Source organism: Homarus americanus, unplaced genomic scaffold (assembly GCF_018991925.1).
Source record: "Homarus americanus isolate GMGI-L3 unplaced genomic scaffold, GMGI_Hamer_2.0 scaffold58000, whole genome shotgun sequence".
Lineage (NCBI taxonomy): Eukaryota > Metazoa > Arthropoda > Malacostraca > Decapoda > Nephropidae > Homarus > Homarus americanus.
Window position 1 is genome coordinate 112,862 of NW_024725173.1, and position 16,107 is coordinate 128,968.

General features: G+C 39.6%; 1 long non-coding RNA gene across 1 annotated transcript in view; it reads left to right on the top strand.

The window, feature by feature from the left end:
* Window positions 1-16,107, top strand: part of LOC121864759 — a 94,319-nt gene that overhangs the window by 77,370 nt on the left and 842 nt on the right. The window contains exon 2 of the long non-coding RNA XR_006088650.1: window positions 10,058-10,122. This is a non-coding gene — a long non-coding RNA (uncharacterized LOC121864759). The remainder of the gene's footprint in view (window positions 1-10,057; window positions 10,123-16,107) is intronic.

Consider the following 16,107-nt stretch of genomic DNA (forward strand, 5'->3'; position numbering starts at 1 on the left):
GCGCATGGCAGCTCCTGTCGAGAGTTACTACCACTCTCTATCATCCATGGATCTATCCAGCCTCCTTTTGAAACTTTCCAGCACTTACTACAAAGTTGCTAAGCTTGTTCCACTCATCCACCACCCTATTTGTGAACCAGTTCCTTCCTATCTCCCTCCTAAACATAAACTTTTCCAACTTAAATCCGTTGCTTCGAGTCCTATCCTGCTCGGATATTGTAAGAACTTTATCTATATCCCCTTTATTGATTCCTTTCATCCACTTAAATACTTCTATCATATCTCCCCGCACTCTTCGTCTTTCTAGGGAATGCAAGTTTAGTTTCTTTAACCTATCCTGATATGGAAGGTTTCTAAGTCCCGGAATCATTTTCGTCATTCTTTGCTGCACCGACTCTAGTGAATTGATATCCATTCTATAATAAGGGCACCAGAACTGAACCGCATAATCGAGGTGCGGCCTGACTAGTGCAAGATATAGTTGCAATAAGACATCTGCACTCTTATTACTTACACTTCTAGATATAAAACCCAATACTCTGTTTGCCTTATTTCGAACATTAACGCACTGTTTTCTAGGCCGTAGGTCCGGGCTTACAAGTACCCCTAGGTCTCTTTCACAAGTCGACTTCTCTAGGTTGATGTTGTTCTGCCAATATTAAGTATGCTGCACTTGCTGGTGTTGAATTTCATTTGCCATTTAGATCCTCCTGTAATGCATTTGCATCCTGCCCTGAATTAATCTGCCGCCCTATTTTGGTGTCATCCGCAAACTTGCTTATGTCACTGCTAATCCCAGTATCTAGATCGTTAATGTAGATTATGAACAAGAGTGGGCCTAGTACTGACCCCTGGGGAACCCCACTGGTTACACGGCCCCACTCAGATTTAACACCATCTACGCTGACCCTCTGCGTTCTATTGGTGAGCCATGATTTTATCCAATTTAAAACTTTCCCCTTGATACCATAAGCCTTAATTTTTCTCAGAAGCCTCTGATGCGGTACTCTGTCAAATGCTTTGCTAAAGTCTAAATAAATAACATCGTAATTTTCGTCATTATCTACTACCTCGAAGACTTTCCTAAAAAACGTTAGCAGATTTGTTAGACAAGATTTTCCCTTTGTAAGCCCATGTTGAGAGTCGTAGATAAATTTGCTTTTCTCTAAATGTGATCGGATGCTATCTGCTATGATTGATTCAAGAAATTTCCCAACTACTGACATCAAACTGATCGGCCGGTAATTTGACGCTGATGCTCTGTCTCCCTTTTTGAATATGGGTACTACATTTGCCTGTTTCCACAAGTCTGGCACAACTCCCATGTCTAATGATTTTGTAAATAAATTTACGAGGGGTCCGCTAATCTGTTCCCTACACTCTTTCAAGACTCGAGGGAAAATTTCATTCGGCCCTGGGGATTTTGTCTTCTTTAGTTTATTTATCCTCTTAAGAACATCCTCTTTTCTTATAGTGATATTCTTTAATTTCTCTTCTTCCTTTCCCCTAAATATCAGTTCCACCTCTGGAATTTCCTTTCGAATTTCCTCTGTGAAAACTGATAAGAAGTAGCTGTTCAATGCTTTGCTTATTTCTTCACTGCCATTTATCACTTCTCCCCTCCCTGACTTTAAAGGCCCAACTTTGTCCTTGACCTTTGTTCTATACACCTGGAAAAATCCCTTGGGATTCGCCTTGGATTCTCTTGCTATTTTGATTTCATAGTCTCTCTTTGCTTTCCTTACATTTTTCTTAACATTCCTAGATACTTCATTATACCTATTTCTGAGCTGCTTTGTATGAACCCAAGTACTTTATTAGCCTTGTTTCGAGCAAATACACATTGTTTACTTGGCTTAAAATTCCTACTTATCATTACTCCTAAATCTCTCTCTTACTCCTAAATGTACAAATAGTCTATGAATAAGCAAGACACAATTAGGAAAATTTGTACAAGTATACTGTCCGAGACCTCACTTGACACTACCCACCTGGTGATGAAAATTTTTTCCTAAAGTGGTTATTGCAGTTTAATTGTGGAGTAATTATTGTTTAAGCGAGATTAAGTGACCTAATTAGCGTGTTTAATGAGGTGCTGGGATTACTGCTTCATGCAAGGTGCGCCGTAATTAGTAATGGTGGCTCAGTACGCAGGGAAATTCATTTTGTGTTCACTAAAGTTGGTGTTCGTTGTTATCACATTGTACATATTGTTTGTGTACATCATCTCCAGACTGTTGTAAACATCTATTCAAGCATAATGTAAAATTTTTAATAACAATGAAACAAACAAACAAACACAGTAAACTGTATAACTTCTCCTGGTATGAAATGTTATCGTTAACAGTTTAATATTACCAAAGTCAAAATAGGCCATTCCACTTAATAATTAATAAGTTGAAAATAATGACCAATATACAGTTACACGGGCCAACTAAACAGTGAGTGTTGTTCCTGTTAAGAAAATAACAATGTTGTTACACGATGAAATATTGTTCCTCAAACTGCGTCTCCGTCAAGAGCTGTGTAGAATTCAGGTCACAGTAGTGTTTTGTTTTTTGTCTTCCGTGAGTCTGTTAACCACGAGGCTGTTATCTCTTATCAGTTTCTCTGTCTGTCTTATCTATTTTTGTACAACAGTTTACCATTATCACCTGTTGTTTAGTTCAAATTATGAATATTATTTTTTAAGGATGATCGTTAAGAGAGAGAGAGAGAGAGAGAGAGAGAGAGAGAGAGAGAGAGAGAGAGAGAGAGAGAGAGAGAGAGAGAGAGAGAGAGAGAGAGAGAGAATTTTAGACGCTGTTTTTGAAATTGAATTGAATTGAGGAGAGAATCAGGGAATGTCCAGTGACCGTGTTAAGACAGGTGTGTGTAAAAAAAATCCCAAAGACTCTCTGCGGTAGGGTAATATACAGTATGTTGGCTGAGGGATTGAAGACACACAACACACACACACACACACACACACACACACCGGGCAGACACACAATGGGTAAAAACGGTCCAGTAAACCTTTATTCACTTGTGTGCAGGACAATGAGAGTGAGAGAGAAATAGAGAAAGTGAAGATAATGACATTGGAAGGTGAAAAATACGGATAAGATAAAGCTGAATTGTCGTGTGTGTGTGTGTGTGTGTGTGTGTGTGTGTGTGTGTGTGTGTGTGTGTGTGTGATATCTTGCATTAAACAGCCCTATGATACGCCCTTCTGCACTGACTGGTGGACTGACAAACTTACTGTTAATAATACGCTCCGGAAAGTAAAAACTCGCCCTCATACGCAAACAATTCCTTCAGGCAGGTCATTAGAGGCAGACATATAGCTGACTAACGCATCTGATGTGAAATTAAATCAATAAGGTTAATCATATAATTAAAAATAATCACTATAAATATCGATTAAAATATAATTGATAATAAATAAGTAAATTGTTTAGTATAAAATTGAATAAAAATAAAAGTTTCTCACAGTCATCACGAAGGCGTCACGTATCAAACGCAAATAGCGATTAACGGGTAGCAGAACGTGTGACTCGGTTGAACAGGGTTAAATTCCCTCTACTATGATGACTTAACCCGATGAGTACTAAGCCGTCGTACTGAGGGGCATCGAACATTCTATTCAAGAGTTAAATCTGGTACTAAAGGGGTTAGATTTTATTTGCTAAGGGAAAACATCACTGATCCTCCCTCCTTCACCCACCCTTCCCACAGCACCATAGCCTACCTTTCCTCCCTCCTTCACCCACCCTTCCCACAGCACCATAGCCTACCTTTCCTCCCTCCTTCACCCACTCTTCCCACAGCACCATAGCCTACCTTTCCTCCCTCCTACACCCACCCTTCCCACAGCACCATAGCCTACCTTTCCTCCCTCCTACACCCACCCTTCCCACAGCACCATAGCCTACCTTTCCTCCCTCCTACACCCACCCTTCCCACAGCACCATAGCCTACCTTTCCTCCCTCCTACACCCATTTCTCCCACATCCGGTCCTCTCTTCCGTTTCACACCCTACACAACCTGCCACCCTCCCTACCTGTACACTTGGGCGCATTACCTGTACACACCCGCCTAATTACATCTCCCAACAACACGGTGGCAGAATCCCCCCCCTTGTGTGTGTGTGTGTGTGTGTGTGTGTGTGTGTGTGTGCGTGTGCGTGCGTGTGCGTGCGCGTGCGTGCGTGCGTGCGTGCGTGCGTGCGTGCGTGCGTGCGTGCGTGTAATCAGAACTTGTCTCTCTGTAATCATAAGTTTGGTCAAATTACCTCGTTCTTAAGTTTTCAACGACGGAATTTCACGCAATTTGGCAAGCAGATAGTGTTATGGGAAGGAGTTGATGTGCCGAGATGGCTCCTTCCTTCCGTCCCTCCTTCTGACTTGAGGGTAGGAGAATATGCCCTCTTCTAATCCCTTCTTTCTTCTTCTTTCTTCTACTTTCTTCGTCTTTTCTTCTTCTCTCTTCTCTTTATCATCAATTTACATATCACTTGTGGTCGTTGGAGGTGATAAAGCTGTAGGAGAAAGGAAGTGTGATAAAAGGAACATGAAAAAGCGAATGGGGAAATGAAACGAGGAAAACACAGAGCGAAAAGAGAATAAAGCATAGAAGAGGAGGTGACAGGTGTGTTGTGTGAGGGTGTTGGTGACAGGTGTGTTGTGTGAGGGTGTTGGTGACAGGTGTGTTGTGTGAGGGTGTTGGTGACAGGTGTGTTGTGTGAGGGTGTTGGTGACAGGTGTGTTGTGTGAGGGTGTTGGTGTGGCTGGAAATTGTGTTAATGTGGTGTTGGTGACAGGTGTGTTGTGTGGGGTGTTTGGTGACAGGTGTGTGTTGTGTGGGGTGTTGGTGACAGGTGTGTTGTGTGAGGTGTTGGTGACAGGTGTGTTGTGTGAGGGTGTTGGTGACAGGTGTGTTGTGTGAGGGTGTTGGTGACAGGTGTGTTGTGTGAGGGTGTTGGTGACAGGTGTGTTGTGTGAGGGTGTTGGTGACAGGTGTGTTGTGTGAGGGTGTTGGTGACAGGTGTGTTGTGTGAGGGTGTTGGTGACAGGTGTGTTGTGTGAGGGTGTTGGTGACAGGTGTGTTGTGTGAGGGTGTTGGTGGTAGGTGTGTTTTGGGAGAGTGTTGGGGACCTGTGGTGCAATGGTCAGCATGCTCGCCTCGTAGGAGAGTGAACCCGGGCTCGATCCTCAGGCAGGATGAAAATATGGGCAATTTTCTTTTCGCCATTTGCCTCTGTCCACCCAGCAGTAATTGGGGACCTGGATGTTAATCGATTTGCGGATCGTGTTCCGGGGTAATGGTTAGCCAGTACAGTGACGAGTTATCCGGTCTTCTCGGACTATTCCTTGACATTGCGTTATGCAACTCGTTAACTCAGGTTGTGTTTGTTGTGTTGGCGACAGCTTCTACACCTTAAACATAACCTTTGACTCGGTCGCTTTATTTTAGTGTGGGAGGTAATGAGGAAGTCTTAGAGTGGCCGAAGGAGGTGAAGGAGCCACACAGCCACTGTAAAAGTCGAGGGTGTCGACGGAGCTTCACATGTTGACACAAGTGGCTGTTAACACCACTACGAGAGATGGAACTGTGTGACCCACTTTACGGTAAGAGAGGCAACCTTCCATGACTGGGGTTTAAGAGGAAGTCGTTGTCGAAGAAGAAAAATCCAGCATAAGAGAGACTCGTTGTGGAGAGTCTCTTACATGTGTTATTTTAAGATGCGTGGCTTTGAGAGGCTCTTGACTCGCCTTGTGCTGTGTGAGGCAGTGGTCCTGGTGAGTCTTAACTTTATGAGAGGCAGTGGTCCTGGTGAGTCTTAACTTTATGAGAGGCAGTGGTCCTAGTAAGTCTTAACTTTGTGAGAGGCAGTGGTCCTGCTAAGTCTTAACTTTGTGAGAGGCAGTGGTCCTGGTAAGTCTTCACTTTATGAGAGGCAGTGGTCCTGGTAAGTCTTCACTTTATGAGAGGCAGTGGTCCTGGCTGCTCATATATTTGTAAGACCATAAATTCAAGGGGTCAGCTCTTTGCTACCATACCTCAGGCGTGGCATTTTCCTACATTATTGCCTTCATCCGGCAGTGTGTGTGTGTGTGTGTGTGTGTGTGTGTGTGTGTGTGTGTGTGTGTGTAATTCTGTCCACATGGTTATGAGTCTCCATATACACCTACACCTGGATGAGCACCAGAGTGACGCACGCACGCACCTACAGTACATCTTGACGGGATTTCTAGTTCATTTCAGCTAATATAATATGTAATGTTGAAGTACAACGATAAATTATAAATCTTTACTATAACCAATTATTTGAAAATAAAATTCGAAGTAATTATTTTTAAATAGTCATTTGACATTTGTTTACATCAAGCAAACCACAACCCACAACGATACAATTTTTAGTTCATTAAACTTCTATTTTCGTATTTCACAACATTTGATTCCTTATTTTTTTTCCACTTATCAAAACCTTCCTATTATCGCTTGGCCGGGACCAGGAGAGACATGTTTACCTTCGTCTCCCATACACTCGACACTCCGACGTTTTCTTTCAATGCCAAGTGGCTGGAACTGTCAGAAACAGGTAGGTAGACATTTATTAAACCACAATAAGCGCCGGAATCATAAGGCTTTTGGACTCCCAGGGCGTCTTAAAAAACCACCGAACAGTTCCCCCCCCCCCCTACCCGGGAATATTTCAGCATGTTTTTTAATCTAATGTCACTTTATAAATGGGCTAATTAATAAAAGAAGAAAACCAGAAGGATGCACTTACATTCAACTTTCATTGTAGCATGGTAGGGAAGTTGTCTGGAGTGTTTATGAACAGAGTTGGTGTGCTAAAGATATTTTGTTTGAAGTTGCCGACACACAGCCCAGAGCGAGCGGGGAGTGATGCTGACACACTTGCTACATACAATTCTTACTTGAAGTCATTTTTATATCGGATTTTTATCTTATAGCTGCTACAAACCACAAAATATGTCTAGTTTCCTCAAAATAACTATACAATACTGAACAGTAGGACTATTCAGACAGCACGGAACTTATCACTATTTTCAAATATATACACTATTTACATGTTCTTTTACTGAATTCAGAACTTCTGGGTCTTATGGAAGTCTTTGTAATATAGAATGTACGAGGCAACTCCACGCTCCTTGCACCAAGTCGCCGTATCTTTGCATCATACTTCACTGTGGCTGGCGGGAGAAATGTGAAGAAAAAAATTATCAGACAACTATCGGTACGTTCAATGGGATGGTGAAATTATCCCTACAGCTTATTTCACCGAATATTTAAACACCTAACGCTAACCACACCTACCCCCACCCTGGGAAGTGTTAGAGGTGTTTAATCATTTGGTGAAATAAGCTTAGGGCGAGGCTAATCCTTGTATACTGTCTCCCATGTACGAATTAATGTGCAAGATGAATCAACAACTAAAATATGAAAATGCCAAAGCACCTGGTTAGTATTATCTAAAAAAGTGCCAGTGATATCTCCCGGACAAGCAAGAAACCAAACAAACAAACTGTGACATATTCTGGTGTTTAATCTTCAGATGGAATAAACTGGGCTGTCTAACTCATCATGCGAAATAATCTGGGCTGTCTAATCTTCAGGTGATCCGAAATATCAAACTGCTCTACTATGCCATGAACCCAACTTTAATTCGTCCCTGGTGAAGAGACATACAAGTAGTTATGATGGTAACAAGCACCTCCAGTTTACTTCCTAAACAAACAAACATCAGCTGATCTGTAATGTCACTTGCACCCCCCCCCCCACCTGTGTATATAACCATCAGTATGTTTGTAAACAATAGATAGATAGATAGATACATAAGTAGGTATATAGGTAGGTAGATATGTATTCTATAAGATGGTCATAAAAGTTCATATTGGTTCATCATTAACATGTGGACTACAGGTATACAAAGAATGATACCCTTTAAGTTGAGTCAATGAAATACCTCACACAACAGCTTAAAAATCTTATATACAATAATATTTCAGAAATTTTATTGAGGCTCATTTACTGCGGAGTTCATTACCACAGCTGAGTAGCTTTTAGCAGTGTGAGTTTTGAGTACTTCTCTGGGTTAGGTTAGGTTAGGTAAAGCTAAAATGACCTTTACTTGGCCACACTATGAGTTCTACTGCCTGTATATCCTCTTTACACGCAGCCTACGCGCGTTTACGAAGCATTACACTTTCATGCCTTTGCTCTCTGAATTTTATACCCGAGTCGAAAACATATACTGAGACTCTATCGCTAAATAAATAAAATACATGAGTTCTCCATTACAGATTTCCAGTTTTCTGTGTATGTAAAGGCCTTAAAAATGGAAGCTGATTAATGGAGAGCTGTAATATTTTTATTTTCGGAAATTATTAAAAATAAATCGTTTTTTTTTTATTTACGGACTAATATATGCAAAAGCTAAATGAGAGTTGTATCTAGCTTATGTTAAGTAAATTAAGCTTGTTTGCTAATATTACAAACTTATTTAATGTTTAAAGAAGAAATCCGCATCCAAGGTATGATAATATTATTGTTGGAAGGAAAATAATTGTGTATGTTAAGGAAAATGACAGGAAAAATACCCGGACTGAAAAATACTTGTGTTTGTTTAGGGAAATACTTGTGCAAGACTGAATGACAATTTTTTTTTGACTTGATCACACTGACGCAGCTTAAGGTCGTAATAAGGTTTCAAATGCAAAATGATGATCTGTGCGTGTGTGTGTGTGTGTGTGTGTGTGTGTGTGTGTGTGTGTGTGTGTTATATACTTAACATTGCCAAGCTTTACTTAATAATAAAATACGTGGGTAGTGATGAACATTACTTAAATAATAAAATATAGAGAATCACTTAAATGAGACAGTGTAGTGATGCTCAACCTCTGCGTGAGTGGACCACATTAGATGGGCAACTGTGGGATGAGGACAACACATTGACCTTAATGTTAATAAGCGTAGTAAATAATATACACATTAATGACAGTGATTGTAAACTTAATGAAGGAATCATAATGAGAACACTAGATAGATTCGTGGATGATAGAGAGTGGTAGTAACTCTCGACATTAGCTGCCATGCACAGGCCAACCGGTCTATTGCAGACTCCTTATTTTCTTATGTTCTAATGTTCTTATCAACTTTGTTATACTGTAGAGAAAATACCAAAATGATTCCTAAGAGTAGTCCACTTGAGAGATGAGAGAGTAGTCCACTTGAGAGATGAGAGAGTAGTCCACTTGAGAGATGAGAGAGTAGTCCACTTGAGAGGTGAGAGAGTAGTCCACTTGAGAGATGAGAGAGTAGTCCACTTGAGAGATGAGAGAGTAGTCCACTTGAGAGGTGAGACATGCTTGATGTGCGATACTTATCACCGTATTATAATAATATTTGTTTACATTTAATTTCGATCAATATGCAGTAATATATTTATTTTTACTAGTTGCCGAGGGCCTCATTAATCCTCCCTGAGGGCCACATGCGGCCCTCAGACATTTTATAGAGTAATAATTAAGGGAAATCCACTTGGGAATATTATAGAGCTTTACTTATGGTCTTATAATAAAACAATAAGATGAATCATTACTCATAGATTCATACCTAAAGCTTCAGCAGTACTTGGTAGTATTATATATAACAGACGGATGATTACTTGGATAAACGTAATATGATGAATCAGAATCAGTTATACAATAGAGCAGTAGTTGAAATATAAGATTACTTATTAAGGTAAGCAAATAGAGAATTACTTAATAACATAGGTTAGAGCATTACTTAATAAAATATTTGGCAACTTAAAACACGATAGATTATTACTTACAATATAAAAATTTACTTATAAACTGTATAATTACCTAATATGGTATATCATTATTACGTATTATTATAGGATGTTACTTATCAGGTAGACAATACTTAACTAGGTATTAATATAGTTGGTTACTTACAAGATAGACATTACTTAATTAGGTAATAGGTTAGAGTAATAAGTAGATGACACATAATGATCTCCTTCTCCTCTTTCTCCCTTAGGAAACCGATGATGTGGTTCCTACGTGACTTCAATCAGCCTTTTACCTGACAACGCGAGGCACGGGGTGAGTAGTTACCTGAGGGAGAAGTGGGGAGAGAAGAGATTGGAGAGGAAAGGATGAAGAGGAAGGAAAGGGAATATGGGAGGAAAGGAATGAAGGAGGGAGAGGAGGAAGAGGGAAGAAAATAAGAAGGGGAAGGAGGGAGGAAGAGAGGGGGAAGGAGGGAGGAAAAGAAGGGGAAGAAGGAAGGGAGAGGAGAAGTGGAAATGGAGAGGAGGAAGAGATTGGGAAGAGGTAAGAAAGCGGAGGGAGAAGGGGAAAAGGAAAGAAATATTGGGTAAGGCTTTGAGAAGGGAGAGGGAGGTGGGAAAGGGAAGGAAGAAGGGAAGGGAGAGCAAGAGAGAAAGAGGGATTGGAGGGTGGAATGGGTAGAGGGAAGGACGGGGGAAGAGAAAAGAGAGAGCTTACCCAGGGATAGTTGTAACTCGCCCAAGAGTGACTGTGACTTTCCTAGAGAGAGAGAGAGAGAGAGAGAGAGAGAACATTTAGTTTTCTCTTGAGGCATTTGGTAATTTTGCGTGACATAAAGGATTGTTGTAGGTTAGGTTAGATGGTGGTGCAGGTTTGGTTAGAAGACGGTGCTAGGTTAGGTTAGAATGTGGGGCTAGGTTAGGTCAGAGGGTGGTGCTAGGTTAGGTTAGAGGGTGGTGCTAGGTTAGGTTAGAGGGTGGTGCTAGGTTAGGTTAGAGGGTGGTGCTAGGATAGGTTAGAGGGTGGTGCTAGGTTAGGTTAGAGGGTGGTGCTAGGAAAGGTTAGGTTAGGTTAGATGGTGGTGCAGGTTTGGTTAGAAGACGGTGCTAGGTTAGGTTAGAATGTGGGGCTAGGTTAGGTCAGAGGGTGGTGCTAGGTTAGGTTAGAGGGTGGTGCTAGGTTAGGTTAGAGGGTGGTGCTAGGTTAGGTTAGAGGGTGGTGCTAGGATAGGTTAGAGGGTGGTGCTAGGTTAGGTTAGAGGGTGGTGCTAGGAAAGGTTAAAGGGTGGTGCAGGTTTGGTTAGAATACGGTGCTAGGTTAGGTGAGATGTTCCTTTTGACGCAAGGTGATAAGACACGGGTTTCCGGGTCTTGTAGCGATGGTCCAGCACGTTTGTTTGTTCAGGAGAAGGATCTTATCTGTTCCCTATCTGCAAAAGAGAGAGAGAGAGAGAGGGAGAGAGAGAGAGAGAGAGAGAGAGAGAGATTAATTTACGTATATGATGTATGACCTCGATAAATCGTGTTTATTTTTACGATGGCTTGATATTAATAGAAGATATAATAATAAAGTGAAATAAAAGTAAAATAAATTAATAATGATAACCATAATAACACTGTAATAATAATAATAATAATAATAATAATAATAATAATAATAATAATAATAATAATAATAATAATAATAACAGAACGATAAAACAATACAAAAAAATCAATAGCTAGAAATGCTATAAGTATGTCATGTTGTCAAGTAAGAGAAACAATTGAGACCCTGCACTTGTGTGTAAATGAAGCAGAAAGTCAGATGAGAAACCTGGGGCTTGGTCGCAATTATCGTGATGCCAGACCAACTATAACAAGATAAAGTAAATTAAAATACAATAATAAACAAAGAATAAAGACTGTTAACTGGCTAAGAGGTGATTAAGAGGGAACGAAGACCTCTTGATATTATGGTCCAAATGGTGTCCCGAAATTTGACTTGATTAAAATGTACGGAGGGAATGGGCGACGCCACGAGTCATCTATCTTCACTATCCTTACCGTCTATAGTCTCTATCCTCCAGGGGTTGATACTATCCAGACATTGACCTTTCCTGTCTGTGTTGTCACTATCCATTTGTTGACATTGACCATCACCCCTTTACTATATTGTCTCTATCCAAACACATTTCAGTATCTCTTCTCTTCTCTTCCATTACAGATTATTGGAACGACTTAAAATAATCTAATTAAGTTAAAATATTAGATGCCGAGGGAACTATTATTATTATTATTATTATTATTAGTAGTAGTAGTAGTAGTATCATCTCCTGCCTCCTTAATAACATACATACATACATACATAAATACATACATAAATACATACATATATACATACATAAATACATACATATATACATACATATATACATACAGTACATACATACATACATACATACATACATACATACGAGAGGTAGGTGTGTGTGTGTGTGTGTGTCTGATGGAGGGCATCTTATTGCCTAGGTGAGTCGGGGCATCAGCGCAGATTGTGGAGCCGAAAGATCACTCTTGTCATGTGATTTATTCAACGACTAAACACAGTGAAGTGACTTATTAGTTTATTAAGTCCTGTTGATGGTGTTTGGGTTTCTGATGCGATGACCTTATTGCTTACTGAGTATGGAAGGGAATACTGTATAAGAGAAGGAAATATTGTTAAGGGAAGGGAATATTGTTTTAAGGGAAGGAATGCTGTTTTAAGGGAAGGAATGCTGTTAAGGAAGGGAATAGTGTGTAAATGAAGGGAAATGCTGTTTTAAGGGAAGGGAACATTGTCAAGGAAAGATAATACTGTTTAAGGAAAGGGAATATTTTTTAAAGGGAGGGGAATATTGTTTAAGGGAAGATAATATTTTAAGGGAGGGGAATATTGTTAAGGGAAGGACATATTGTTCAAGGAAAGGGAATATTTTAAGGGAAGATGGGATTATTAAAGAGGAGGGAATATGTTTTGTAAATGGGAGGAATATTGTTTAAAGGAAGATAATATTTTAAGGGAGAGGAATATTGTTTAAAGGAAGATAATATTTTAAGGGAAGGGAATATTTTTAAGGGAAGGTGGTATTTTTTAAAGGAAATTACTATTGTTTTAAGGGAAATCTATTCTAACACTCGACCCTCACCACTGTAATTCCTGCTAGGCTGTCACTGGCGCGTCACCTACTCAAGATCTCTCTCTCAACACCTGCGATGCTCAAAAGATTATATTCAACTTCTCAACACCGTCTAAGCTCCTCCTTCCAGAGTCGTTTTCTACTGTTCCCGGACTTTATACGTTTTCTCTAACTGAAATATCATGTCTCTAAGAAGCATTATATGTTTTGGTGTTTGCTTCCCGTGTTTTACTCTTTTGTTTTATTATTTGTTTTGGTTTCGTTTTCTAGTTATTATTTTCACAAATTTAACATATTGTTTCTTTATTTTTTACGAATTTAGTATTTCTTTTATATTACGTTTTATACTTATTGTCTATTTTTTTTTTTACTTTTACACTTTCCCCAAACACACACACACACGCACACTAAATATTAATTAATTTATTTGTTAATGTTGATTCGTTTGTTTACACTTTCACCTCTTCATTTCATCCCAAATATTATGGTTTATTATTATGTATTCCACGGTGTCTTTACCCTCTTGTGTTGAAGCTTTGTTTGTCAATACGGGTTTGTTCATTGTTTATATGAGGCTGGAAGTGATGAGGTCTTCAGGCCTGTACAGTTGTGTCCCAAATTCCATGAACAAGTGATATTATACCTGGCATCTACCTGTTATTTTCCTGACGAGTGATGCTTGTCTTTATGAATTATTACAGAATAACATAAAAAAACTGTAATACAAAGAAAATTCGAGTAAATAAGATGTTAAATTCTCAATTATCCTTACACGATCCTCAGGTAGATGCCAGATATTACTAGAAGTGTTCGTGGAGACTTGACCTTTACTGTACAAGTGTACATGACTGATACTGATGAAGGAAGATGATTGTTTTGGCATTAGTGGCTTGTGTGTTTTGGTTTCCAGTTGTCGTTCCTGTTTCTTGTGTACTGTGTTAGTGGTGTGAGGTCAAAGACTGCACTGTGTTGGGAATACTGTGGAATTAATCTACCTTTTGACTTAAGCAACAAGTCCATGATTTATAGATTAATATGCAAAAAATGAGATTACCTGAATGGTAACCACCCTAACACTAAGCTTACCTAAACTAACACAAAGCTTACCTCAACTAACGCTAAGCTTACTTAACCTAACCCAGCATAATCTAACGATAAGCTTACCTAACCTAATGCTAAGCTTATTTAACCTAACGCTAAGCTTTCTTAAGCAAACACTAAGCTTACCTAACCTAACCTAGCGCTAACCTGACCCAACCTAATCTAACCTACCCTTACCTAACCCTTTCACCGCGTGTCACGCACATGCATTTTATTCTGCCACCGCCAGATCATTTTATTCAGCTTAGGGTAACCTCCAGCTGTGAAAGGGTTAAGCTAGTCTACCCTAACCCAATCAACCCAGGTAACGGGAGGGTGGTTAATTTCCAGGTGACATAAAAGCTTTAATATTTTTCCCCGGGTCATTTTAAAATACTGGATAAAATATTAGTTGGAAATTAATTTGTTTCCACGAATTATTTAATTTACTGTTTTAAATTACTGTAGTTTCCGAAAGGTATGTTAGAAATTGGAATTAGCTGCCAGTGTTAAGCTTTGTTTAGTCTATACATATATTGTATATTCTTTATTTAGTTTGAAATTGTCATGATTTGCGTACACTTACTAATTCTACACTTTCCTATAATACACTTATACATATTATATACTTATATATAATATGCGCTTACATGTGATAAATTTACATATTATATACTTACACATACACTTACATATTACACACTTACAAATTTTGTTCAAGAGACGAAAAACCACCAAAGGAAACAGGATGACAAAGCAGGAAGAGAAAAAAATAAGTTGAAAGGTTTTTTTTCGTGTGCTTCAGCGCCAAACTCAGGTGACGTGAAGCTGCAGCCTCGTGGTGGTAATGTTGTTACAGTGAACCTCGGCTGGTGGGAAGAAGAACCTAATGAAGTTGTGACTCGTTTTTAAGGATTGGCCGGGCTTGTTCTCAGGGTCGTGGGAAGCTGCCAGGCAAACGGTGTATTTTTCACTATATTTGGAGTATATGTATGTTGGTATGTAGGGATTGTGTATACTTGGAGGGGATTACTATGGGTGTGTATACAATCTTAGTCGGTGGGAGGTGGTGGTAGGACAGTCGCTCGTGTGTGTGTGTTCATCTGTGATACATATAAGAACATAAGAAAATAAGGAGTCTGCAATAGGTCGGTTGGCCTGTGCATGGCAGCTCCTGTCGAGAGTTACTACCACTCTCTTATCATCCATGAATCTATCTAGCCTCCTTTTGAAACTTTCCAGAGTTCCCGCACTTACTACAAAGTTGCTAAGCTTGTTCCACTCGTCCACCACCCTATTTGTGAACCAGTTTCTTCCTATCTCCCTCCTAAACCTAAACTTATCCAACTTGAATCCGTTGCTCCGAGTCCTATCCTGCTCGGATATTATAAGAACTTTATCTATATCCCCTTTATTGATTCCTTTCACCCACTTAAATACTTCTATCATATCTCCCCGCACTCTTCGTCTTTCTAGGGAATGCAAGTTAAGTTTCTTTAACCTATCCTGATACGGAAGGTTTCTAAGTCCCGGAATCATTTTTGTCATTCTTCGCTGCACCGACTCTAGTGAATTTATATCCATTCTATAATAGGGGCACCAGAACTGAACCGCATAATCGAGGTGAGTGTTATACAGTGTGGATGTGACCAACAACTGGATTACCTGAAGATTAGTCACCTCCAAGCTTATTTCACCTGAAGATTAACCTCCCTAACGCTACCTGGGATGGTTAGGTGAGGTTAGTTTAAGTAAGGTTAGCGTTAGGGTTGGATACTCTTCAAGTGAAATAATTTGAGGTGTCTCACCTTCAGGTGATACCCAACAACTTTATCTCTTAATTCACTCTAACAAAAGGATCATAATTCTAAATAAACATAAATACCCCAAGAGTCTTTCAATGGGTTGGGTGTCTACAGTGTTTCCATATTAAAGGGTATTTTTATTATTCTACAAAATCAATTAAAATGCTGTAACTTAAAGAATTTGTCATCTGTCTCATCTAATCCATTTACTTTACGTTCTCTACACGTCATTTAGATAAGAACAGTGTTGGT